Source organism: Drosophila takahashii, unplaced genomic scaffold (genome assembly GCF_030179915.1).
Source record: "Drosophila takahashii strain IR98-3 E-12201 unplaced genomic scaffold, DtakHiC1v2 scaffold_183, whole genome shotgun sequence".
Classification (NCBI taxonomy): domain Eukaryota; kingdom Metazoa; phylum Arthropoda; class Insecta; order Diptera; family Drosophilidae; genus Drosophila; species Drosophila takahashii.
In genome coordinates, this window is record NW_027221681.1 from 4,711 (window position 1) to 15,233 (window position 10,523).

A 10,523-nucleotide genomic window follows, 5' to 3' on the forward strand; every position below is an offset into this window, starting at 1 on the left:
ATTAATTTTTTCCATATCCATACTAGAGCTTATTATCTCTTCAATATCCATAAAACTCAATATTTTTTCATATCCATACTAGAACTGATTATTTTTCCCATATCCATACTAGAACTCAGTATTCTTCCCATATCCATACTACAACTTAGTATTTTTCCCATATGCATATAACTCATTATTTAGCATATCAATATAACTAATTTTTTTCCATATCCATACTAGAACTTATTATTTCTTTAATATCCATATAACTCAATATTTTTTTATATCCATACTAGAACTTATTATTTTTCCCATATCCATACTAGAACTTATAAATTTTCCCATATTCATATAACTAATTTTTTTCATATCAATACTAGAACATTAAATTTTTTGCCATATCTATATAACTCATTTTATTCCATATCCATACTAGAACTTATTATTTCTTTAATATCCATATAACTCAATATTTTTTCATATCCATACTAGAACTTATCATTTTTCCCATATTCATATAACTCATTTTTCCATATCCATACTAGAACTCTGTATTCTTTTCCATATCCATATAACTCATTTTTTTTTCATATCCATACTAGAACTTATTATTTTTCCCATATCCACATAACTCATTTTTTTCATATCCATACTAGAACTTGTTATTTTTCCCATATCCATATAACTCATTTTTTTTCATATCCATACTAGAACTTAATATTATTTTCATATCCATATAACTCATGTTTGGACTTGGAATATTTTTATACACGTCACTAATAGGATGACGATTCAGTTGGCTACCTTAAGAGGTACATATACTTGCATATGTCTCTTACTTGTATGTTCGGACTTAGAATATTTTTATACACGTCACTAATAGGATGACGATTCAGTTGGCTACCTTAAGAGGTACATATACTTGCATATGTCTCTTACTTGTATGTTCGGACTTAGAATATTTTTATACACGTCACTAATAGGATGACGATTCAGTTGGCTACCTTAAGAGGTACATATACTTGCATATGTCTCTTATTTGCATGTTCGGACTTAGAATATTTTTATACGCGTCACTAATAGGATGACGATTCAGTTGGCTACCTTAAGAGGTACATATACTTGCATATGTCTCTTACTTGTATGTTCGGACTTAGAATATTTTTATACACGTCACTAATAGGATGACGATTCAGTTGGCTACCTTAAGAGGTACATATACTTGCATATGTCTCTTACTTGTATGTTCGGACTTAGAATATTTTTATACACGTCACTAATAGGATGACGATTCAGTTGGCTACCTTAAGAGGTACATATACTTGCATATGTCTCTTACTTGTATGTTCGGACTTAGAATATTTGTATACACGTCACTAATAGGATGACGATTCAGTTGGCTACCTTAAGAAGTACATATACTTGCATATGTCTCTTATTTGCATGTTCGGACTTAGAATATTTTTATACGCGTCACTAATAGGATGACGATACATATGGCTACCATTGTTAAATATATTTAAATAAAATTTATTTAAATATAATTATTATTTTATATATATATATTTTATATATATATATATTCTGACTTAAAAAAGCCAAACAAAATAAACACAATTAAATTTATGTTTATTATCGAATCATCAAGCAAAGGATAAGCTTCAGTGGATCGCAGTATGGCAGCTGCTCAACCACTTACAACACCTTGCCTGTTACAAAAGTCGTTTACAATTGATTCTAGGCTTTGTCATTGTATTAAATAATGCTTTTATATGTAACTAGCGCGGCATCAGGTGATCGAAGATCCTCCCAATTTACTATGTTACAAATTACATTGGCATCACATCCATTGTCGTTTATAAAGTAAATTATAAACTTTAAATGGTTTAGAAGCCATACAATGCAAATTGCCCCTTATTTATCATTGCAGTCCAGCACGGATACGACCTTAGAGGCGTTCAGGCATAATCCAACGGACGTAGCGTCATACCACTGTTCGCTCGAACAAGTATTGTGCCATTGGTCCGTACCTGCGGTTCCTCTCGTACTACGCAGGAATGCTGTCGCAACAACGTTTTGTCATTAGTAGGGTAAAACTAACCTGTCTCACGACGGTCTAAACCCAGCTCACGTTCCCTTGCATGGGTGAACAATCCAACGCTTGGTGAATTTTGCTTCACAATGATAGGAAGAGCCGACATCGAAGGATCAAAAAGCGACGTCGCTATGAACGCTTGGCCGCCACAAGCCAGTTATCCCTATGGTAACTTTTCTGACACCTCTTGTTAAAAACTCTTTAAACCAAAAGGATCGATAGGCCGAGCTTTTGCTGTCCCTGTGTGTACTGAACACCGAGATCAAGTCAGCATTTGCCCTTTTGCTCTATGTGTGGTTTCTGTCCGCACTGAGCTGGCCTTGGGACACCTCCGTTATTATTTGAGAGATGTACCGCCCCAGTCAAACTCCCTACCTGGCAATGTCCTTGAATTGGATCATACCTGAGTAATTGGAGTTATACCAAATTTTCAAATCAAAAATACATAAATGCACCGTTTTATTAAAGAATTTGTTTGCGATTATATAACAAACTCGTGATACTTTGATCAAGAAGCTTGCATCAAAACCCAATACCATAAGATATAATAAATATATCCGTATAATGGCTAGGAAATGATACACGTTCCATTTAATCAAGTAAGTAAGGAAACAATAAGAGTAGTGGTATTTCATTGACGATACCAAACCGAAGTCTAATATCTCCCACTTATTCTACACCTCTTATGTCTCCTTACACTGCCAGATTAGAGTCAAGCTCAAAAGGGTCTTCTTTCCCCGCTAATTATTCCAAGCCCGTTCCCTTGGCTGTGGTTTCGCTAGATAGTAGATAGGGACAGTAGGAATCTCGTTAATCCATTCATGCGCGTCACTAATTAGATGACGAGGCATTTGGCTACCTTAAGAGAGTCATAGTTACTCCCGCCGTTGACCCGCGCTTACTTGAATTTCTTCACTTTGACATTCAGAGCACTGGGCAGAAATCACATTGTGTCAACACCCGCTAGGGCCATCACAATGCTTTGTTTTAATTAGACAGTCGGATTCCCCAAGTCCGTGCCAGTTCTGAATTGATTGTTAATTGATAATCGTTATAATTAATAAGAACTAATTGGTTTGACCCAATTAGTATTCTTAAAAATTTTAGCAAGAAAGTTCCACAATTGGCTACGTAACTAACTATCCGGGGAACAAGTAACTAACATAAATGCTAGAAACTCTATTTACCCAGAACGAGCACATAAACCATGTTATTGTTTCCCAATCAAGCCCGACTATCTCAATCTTCAGAGCCAATCCTTATCCCGAAGTTACGGATCTAATTTGCCGACTTCCCTTACCTACATTATTCTATCGACTAGAGACTCTTCACCTTGGAGACCAGCTGCGGATATTGGTACGGCCTGTTGAGAAGTTTGCGTGTCCCCACCATAAATTTTCAAGGTCCGAGGAGAAAATATCGACACAACAGTATATGTCATGCTCTTCTAGCCCATCTACCATATCTCTCTGCGAAAGACTTCCATGGTAGTACGGCTATAAAACAGAAAAGAAAACTCTTCCGATATCTCTCGACGGCTTCTTTATGGTCGTTCCTGTTGCCAGGATGAGCACGAGGCCCATATTTAATAACAAACGGATACTCAACAGGTTACGGAATTGGAACCGTATTCCCTTTCGTTCAAAATTATTCAAGTATATTATATTAGCTTGATTTGTATATATTGCGTTTTTGGTTTTACTTGAAAATTTTCGGCTTTCGCCTTGAACTTAGGACCGACTAACTCGTGATCAACCACTGTTCACACGAAACCCTTCTCCACTTCAGTCCTCCAAGGTCTCATTCGATTATTTGCTACTACCACCAAGATCTGTACCAATGGCAGCTCCATGCAGGCTTACGCCAAACACTTCTACGCATACCATTGTACCTTCCTACTCACTAAAGTTTCAAAATTTATATCACAAGTAATATAAATCATCTACTTTAGCGGTAATGTATAGGTATACAACTTAAGCGCCATCCATTTTAAGGGCTAGTTGCTTCGGCAGGTGAGTTGTTACACACTCCTTAGCGGATTTCGACTTCCATGATCACCGTCCTGCTGTTTTAAGCAACCAACGCCTTTCATGGTATCTGCATGAGTTGTTAATTTGGGCACCGTAACATTACGTTTGGTTCATCCCACAGCGCCAGTTCTGCTTACCAAAAGTGGCCCACTGGGCACATTATATCATAACCTTAAACTTCATATCAAGAAAGTTAAGGTTCTTACCCATTTAAAGTTTGAGAATAGGTTAAGATCGTTTCGACCCTAAGGCCTCTAATCATTCGCTTTACCAGATAAGATTATTTTATATAATATTAAAATGCACCAGCTATCCTGAGGGAAACTTCGGAAGGAACCAGCTACTAGATGGTTCGATTGGTCTTTCGCCCCTATACTCAATTCTGACAATCGATTTGCACGTCAGAACTGTTTCGGTCTTCCATCAGGGTTTCCCCTGACTTCAACCTGATCAAGTATAGTTCACCATCTTTCGGGTCACAGCATATATGCTCAAGGTACGTTCCAGTTAGAGGCATAAATAATATAAATATCATTATACATAACTATATAGAACGCCCCGGGATTGTGTTAATTAGCTATAAATAGTTAAAAAACTAATCCCATTATTAGTCAAGTTAATTACGCTATTAGGTTTATATCCCAATAACTTGCACATATGTTAGACTCCTTGGTCCGTGTTTCAAGACGGGTCCCGAAGGTATCCTGAATCTTTCGCATTGTTAATCCTACAAGTGCATATAATAAACACAAAAATCAATGATAATCATGCCATTATATAATTCCGAAAAATTAACGCACTGTATTCATATAAATCTATCAGCACTTTATCAAATTAATAACATTTATTCTGTGTTAAAATGCAAGCAATTTAATTTGAATAAACTATAAGTTATATTTTATGATAAATTTGGTATGCTAATAGATTACAATGTCCTTATATGGAAAAAATGCACACTATTATCATAATATTGTTTAAATATTACAATTTTAATGATGAATTTTCCATAACGGATATTCAGGTTCATCGGGCTTAACCTCTAAGCAGTTTCACGTACTGTTTAACTCTCTATTCAGAGTTCTTTTCAACTTTCCCTCACGGTACTTGTTTACTATCGGTCTCATGGTTATATTTAGTTTTAGATGGAGTTTACCACCCACTTAGTGCTGCACTATCAAGCAACACGACTCTTTGGAAACATCATCTAGTAATCATTAACGTTATACGGGCCTGGCACCCTCTATGGGTAAATGGCCTCATTTAAGAAGGACTTAAATCGTTAATTTCTCATACTAGAATATTGACGCTCCATACACTGCATCTCACATTTGCCATATAGACAAAGTGACTTAGTGCTGAACTGATTTCTTTTCGCTCGCCGCTACTAAGAAAATCCTTGTTAGTTTCTTTTCCTCCCCTAATTAATATGCTTAAATTCAGGGGGTAGTCCCATATGAGTTGAGGTTGTATATAACTTTTATTTGCAATTAATTCTTTATATATAATGATAAAACATTTTATTAAATTCGTTTAAAGCTGACGTATATATATATTAATGGCATTTATTTGTAACGAATTAACGAAGAATAATAATATTGTCAACGTTTTTCATATTTCAAATCATTAATAAGAGACAATTCTAGATAATATTTTATGCTAGACATTTCTCAGTATTATTTGATTGAAAAAGAAAATATTCCTCTTCGTTTTTCTCAAAGTTTAATTACTATTGTGAGATAATGTTTTTCATATATTTGTTAATATTATGAATAAAATAATTAAATTATTTTTATCCAATAATATACCATATGCTTATAAAATTTTATTATAAAATTTGTATAAACAACTTAATTAGCATAGTCTTACAACCCTCAACCATATGTAGTCCAAGCAGCACTATAAAATTAATTAAAGTACATAACAGCATGGACTGCGATATGCGTTCAAAATGTCGATGTTCATGTGTCCTGCAGTTCACACGATGACGCACAGTTTGCTGCGTTCTTCATCGACCCATGAGCCGAGTGATCCACCGCTTAGAGTTTTATAATATTGGTTTTAAATTTGGTCAAATATGTTTTTATTGAAAGAAATTAAAAATACACCATTTTACTGGCATATATCAATTCCTTCAATAAATGTATTTATATACCTAAAATAAATGCTGCGAAATGTCTTAGTTTTATATAAACAATATATATCAAAGTATTATTTGTAATGGCATTTGTTTGTTAATATATATTGATAATTTTATATAAAACATTAACCTGAAACCAGGTACAACATTGTATATTTTAGGTTGTTGCATTATCCAATGTATGATCATCATCAAATTAGTTGGCCAATACATCTCGCAACGCGTGTATATTATGGTCCATATACACACAAAAGTTTATAATAAATATATAAAATATATTTTATTATATTAATAATTCGATTTGCTTGTTCGAATTTTATGTTTGTTTCTATTTAATTTATTTGTAATAATATTATATTATTACAATATTTCGATTTGCTTGTTCGAAATTTATTTGATCTTTTACTTTTAAGATCATATTTTTGGTATAATTATTATTATAATTATTATGTATATATATATATATATTGGTAATTTGTATTAAATTTGTATTAACAAATTTTTTTATTAACGGTAAGGATATTATACAATAATGATCCTTCCGCAGGTTCACCTACGGAAACCTTGTTACGACTTTTACTTCCTCTAAATAATCAAGTTCGGTCAACTTTTGCGAAACAACCGTAACACACAAGGCGTCACAGTGATCACGTCCGGAGACCTCACTAAATAATTCAATCGGTAGTAGCGACGGGCGGTGTGTACAAAGGGCAGGGACGTAATCAATGCGAGTTAATGACTCACACTTACTGGGAATTCCAAGTTCATGTGAACAGTTTCAGTTCACAATCCCAAGCATGAAAGTGGTTCAGCGGTTTACCCGGACCTCTCGGTCTAGGAAATACACGTTGATACTTTCATTGTAGCGCGCGTGCAGCCCAGGACATCTAAGGGCATCACAGACCTGTTATTGCTCAATCTCATTATTGCTAGACGCAATTTGTCCATTTAAGAAGCTAGTGTCCTTATAATGGGACAAACCAACAGGTACGGCTCCACTTATATAAACACATTCAAACACAATAAACATTTTACTGCCACCATGAATGAAGGCTATATAAGCTTCAACACCATAATCCTGAAGATATCTATTTAATATATTTGAGTCTCGTTCGTTATCGGAATTAACCAGACAAATCACTCCACGAACTAAGAACGGCCATGCACCACCACCCATAGATTCGAGAAAGAGCTATCAATCTGTCTTACACACTTATGTTCGGACCTGGTAAGTTTTCCCGTGTTGAGTCAAATTAAGCCGCAGGCTCCACTCCTGGTGGTGCCCTTCCGTCAATTCCTTTAAGTTTCAGCTTTGCAACCATACTTCCCCCGGAGCCCAAAAGCTTTGGTTCCCGGGAAGCGACTGAGAGAGCCATAAAAGTAGCTACACCCAATTGCTAGCTGGCATCGTTTATGGTTAGAACTAGGGCGGTATCTGATCGCCTTCGAACCTCTAACTTTCGTTCTTGATTAATGAAAACATCTTTGGCAAATGCTTTCGCTTAAGTTAGTCTTACGACGGTCCAAGAATTTCACCTCTCGCGTCGTAATACTAATGCCCCCAAACTGCTTCTATTAATCATTACCTCTTGATCTGAAAACCAATGAAAGCAGAACAGAGGTCTTATTTCATTATCCCATGCACAGAATATTCAGGCATTTGAAGCCTGCTTTAAGCACTCTAATTTGTTCAAAGTAATTGTACCGGCCCACAATAACACTCGTTTAAGAGCACTAATGCAGGTTTTTAAATAGGAGGAACATATGAAAAAATACAAGTATTTAAACACATATAAGAACTCCACCGGTAATACGCTTACATACATAAAGGTATAGTACTAACCACAATTGTAAGTTGTACTACCCGTATGAAGCACAAGTTCAACTACGAACGTTTTAACCGCAACAACTTTAATATACGCTATTGGAGCTGGAATTACCGCGGCTGCTGGCACCAGACTTGCCCTCCAATTGGTCCTTGTTAAAGGATTTAAAGTGTACTCATTCCAATTACAGGGCCTCGGATATGAGTCCTGTATTGTTATTTTTCGTCACTACCTCCCCGAGCTGGGAGTGGGTAATTTACGCGCCTGCTGCCTTCCTTAGATGTGGTAGCCGTTTCTCAGGCTCCCTCTCCGGAATCGAACCCTGATTCCCCGTTACCCGTTGCAACCATGGTAGTCCTAGATACTACCATCAAAAGTTGATAGGGCAGACATTTGAAAGATCTGTCGTCGGTACAAGACCATACGATCTGCATGTTATCTAGAGTTCAACCAATATAACGATCTTGCGATCGCTTGGTTTTAGCCTAATAAAAGCACATGTCCCATAAGGTTCATGTTTTAATTGCATGTATTAGCTCTAGAATTACCACAGTTATCCAAGTAACTGTTAACGATCTAAGGAACCATAACTGATATAATGAGCCTTTTGCGGTTTCACTTTTAATTCGTGTGTACTTAGACATGCATGGCTTAATCTTTGAGACAAGCATATAACTACTGGCAGGATCAACCAGAATAATGTTTTCGTTCATATTTCATTCATATTTTTTGAATAGAAATTAGTAATATAAATATAATAGATTTTATTTCCATTTTATATGTTCGGTTTTTCTTAAATATTGATTTTAATTCAATATTTTTTTTTTGCTTTGTGAAATAATTCTATTTTAATTCGAATACGGCCATTTTTATATGGCATTCGTATACGTTCTTTAATTTTTACTTGTTTCGCCACTAATATAACAAGTTTATAATTGATGTTAAAGAAAAAGTACAACTTTTTTATAACACAATTTTCAATATATATTGTTCTTTCTATAAGTTTTTATTATATTATATATACATATTTCATTCTAAAATATCATTTTTGTTCAACATACATAATTATTGTATCCACACATGTACAATTTTTGTTTAACCAATATAAATATTGAGTTAAATCATTTGCATTTTGATGATAAATTTAAAATTTATCTTTTCCATATAACTCTCTGGTAATATATGATATAAAACCGAGCGCATATGAAATTATTTTGATCACTAATATTGCAATTATATTTTATTATAATGCTTTTTGTAAACACATTGTACCGGCAAGCGATACTCTGTGCCCAAACGACAGGGGATATAATAATTTAATATAAATTATCATATATACCTGCCACCAAAGATTAACGATAAAAGTCGGAAACAATTTGTTATTCTATATATAATAGAAACTTGACCTCTGTTTCACTTTATTATCATGGGTTTATAATATTAACCGCGTAGCCAAGTCTTAATTTCATTTAAGAAACAAATTTATACGGATAATATTTTGATTTTAATATATGTTGTTCTATTGATAACAAAAGTATATATTATAATATATTTTGTTCAATAGTAGATGGACTACTTACTGTACCATCCTTATTTTTTATTATTATTGATATACATTATATTGACAACAGCATATGATATTCATATGGTTTGTTCAATAATTAATTGGTGGACAACCACTGACCATCCTATAGTAGTTTTTGGCCACGACGTCTAAATATCGAAATTATTTAATTCCGTTTGCCACCCATACGATAGATATTAACTATCTATAATAATAATGTGTACGCATAAAATATTATATGTATATATATAGACCAACAGACAAGCACTTCACCCTATAGTAGTTTTTGGCCACGACGTCTATATATCGGGCATATTTAATTCTCTTTGCCACCCAACCAAAGATATTCACTTTTTTATATAAAGTATTATTTGATCATATTAATATAACCAATTATTTCTGCCATATTCATATAATTTCTTTATGAATTATTTTTTGGTCATATCCATATAATCTATATGCCGTATCCATATAATGAATACGGCATATCCATACAACTAGCCATATTTGTATGTCAATGTATATTTTATTATACATTTTTTTTCTTTATACATATAATATGGTATTTCCATATCGCTATAATTGAATTATATGTATAAGATATCATTTATATATAGCATTGCCAAAATAATATGATAAACATAAATTTTGAACAATACGGCCGGTCGGCGAGCACTGCCTCCCTATATATGTTTTTGGCCACGACGTCTAAATATTGGGTATTTTTCGTACTGCGGCCCCGGTGTATGTAAATTGGGCATATTTCGTACTGATGCCAACATATCTATATGACTCATTATTTTCTTCCATATCAATATAACTTCTTTTATTTCCATATTCAAGTAATTTCTTTATTTGCCATATCAATATAAAATATTTTTTGGTCATA

General features: G+C 34.0%; 3 non-coding genes across 3 annotated transcripts; all 3 read right to left on the reverse strand.

Annotated features, from left to right (window-relative positions):
• Positions 1-1,617: 1,617 nt before the first annotated feature.
• Positions 1,618-5,574, reverse strand: LOC138914359 (large subunit ribosomal RNA). The gene has a single exon (XR_011420215.1). It is a non-coding gene; the product is annotated as a large subunit ribosomal RNA (ribosomal RNA).
• A 398-nt stretch (positions 5,575-5,972) lies between these two features.
• Positions 5,973-6,151, reverse strand: LOC138914353 (5.8S ribosomal RNA). Its single transcript, XR_011420209.1, has one exon. It is a non-coding gene; the product is annotated as a 5.8S ribosomal RNA (ribosomal RNA).
• A 623-nt stretch (positions 6,152-6,774) lies between these two features.
• On the reverse strand, positions 6,775-8,768 carry LOC138914356 (small subunit ribosomal RNA). Its single transcript, XR_011420212.1, has one exon. It is a non-coding gene; the product is annotated as a small subunit ribosomal RNA (ribosomal RNA).
• Between the last annotated feature and the right edge of the window lie 1,755 nt (positions 8,769-10,523).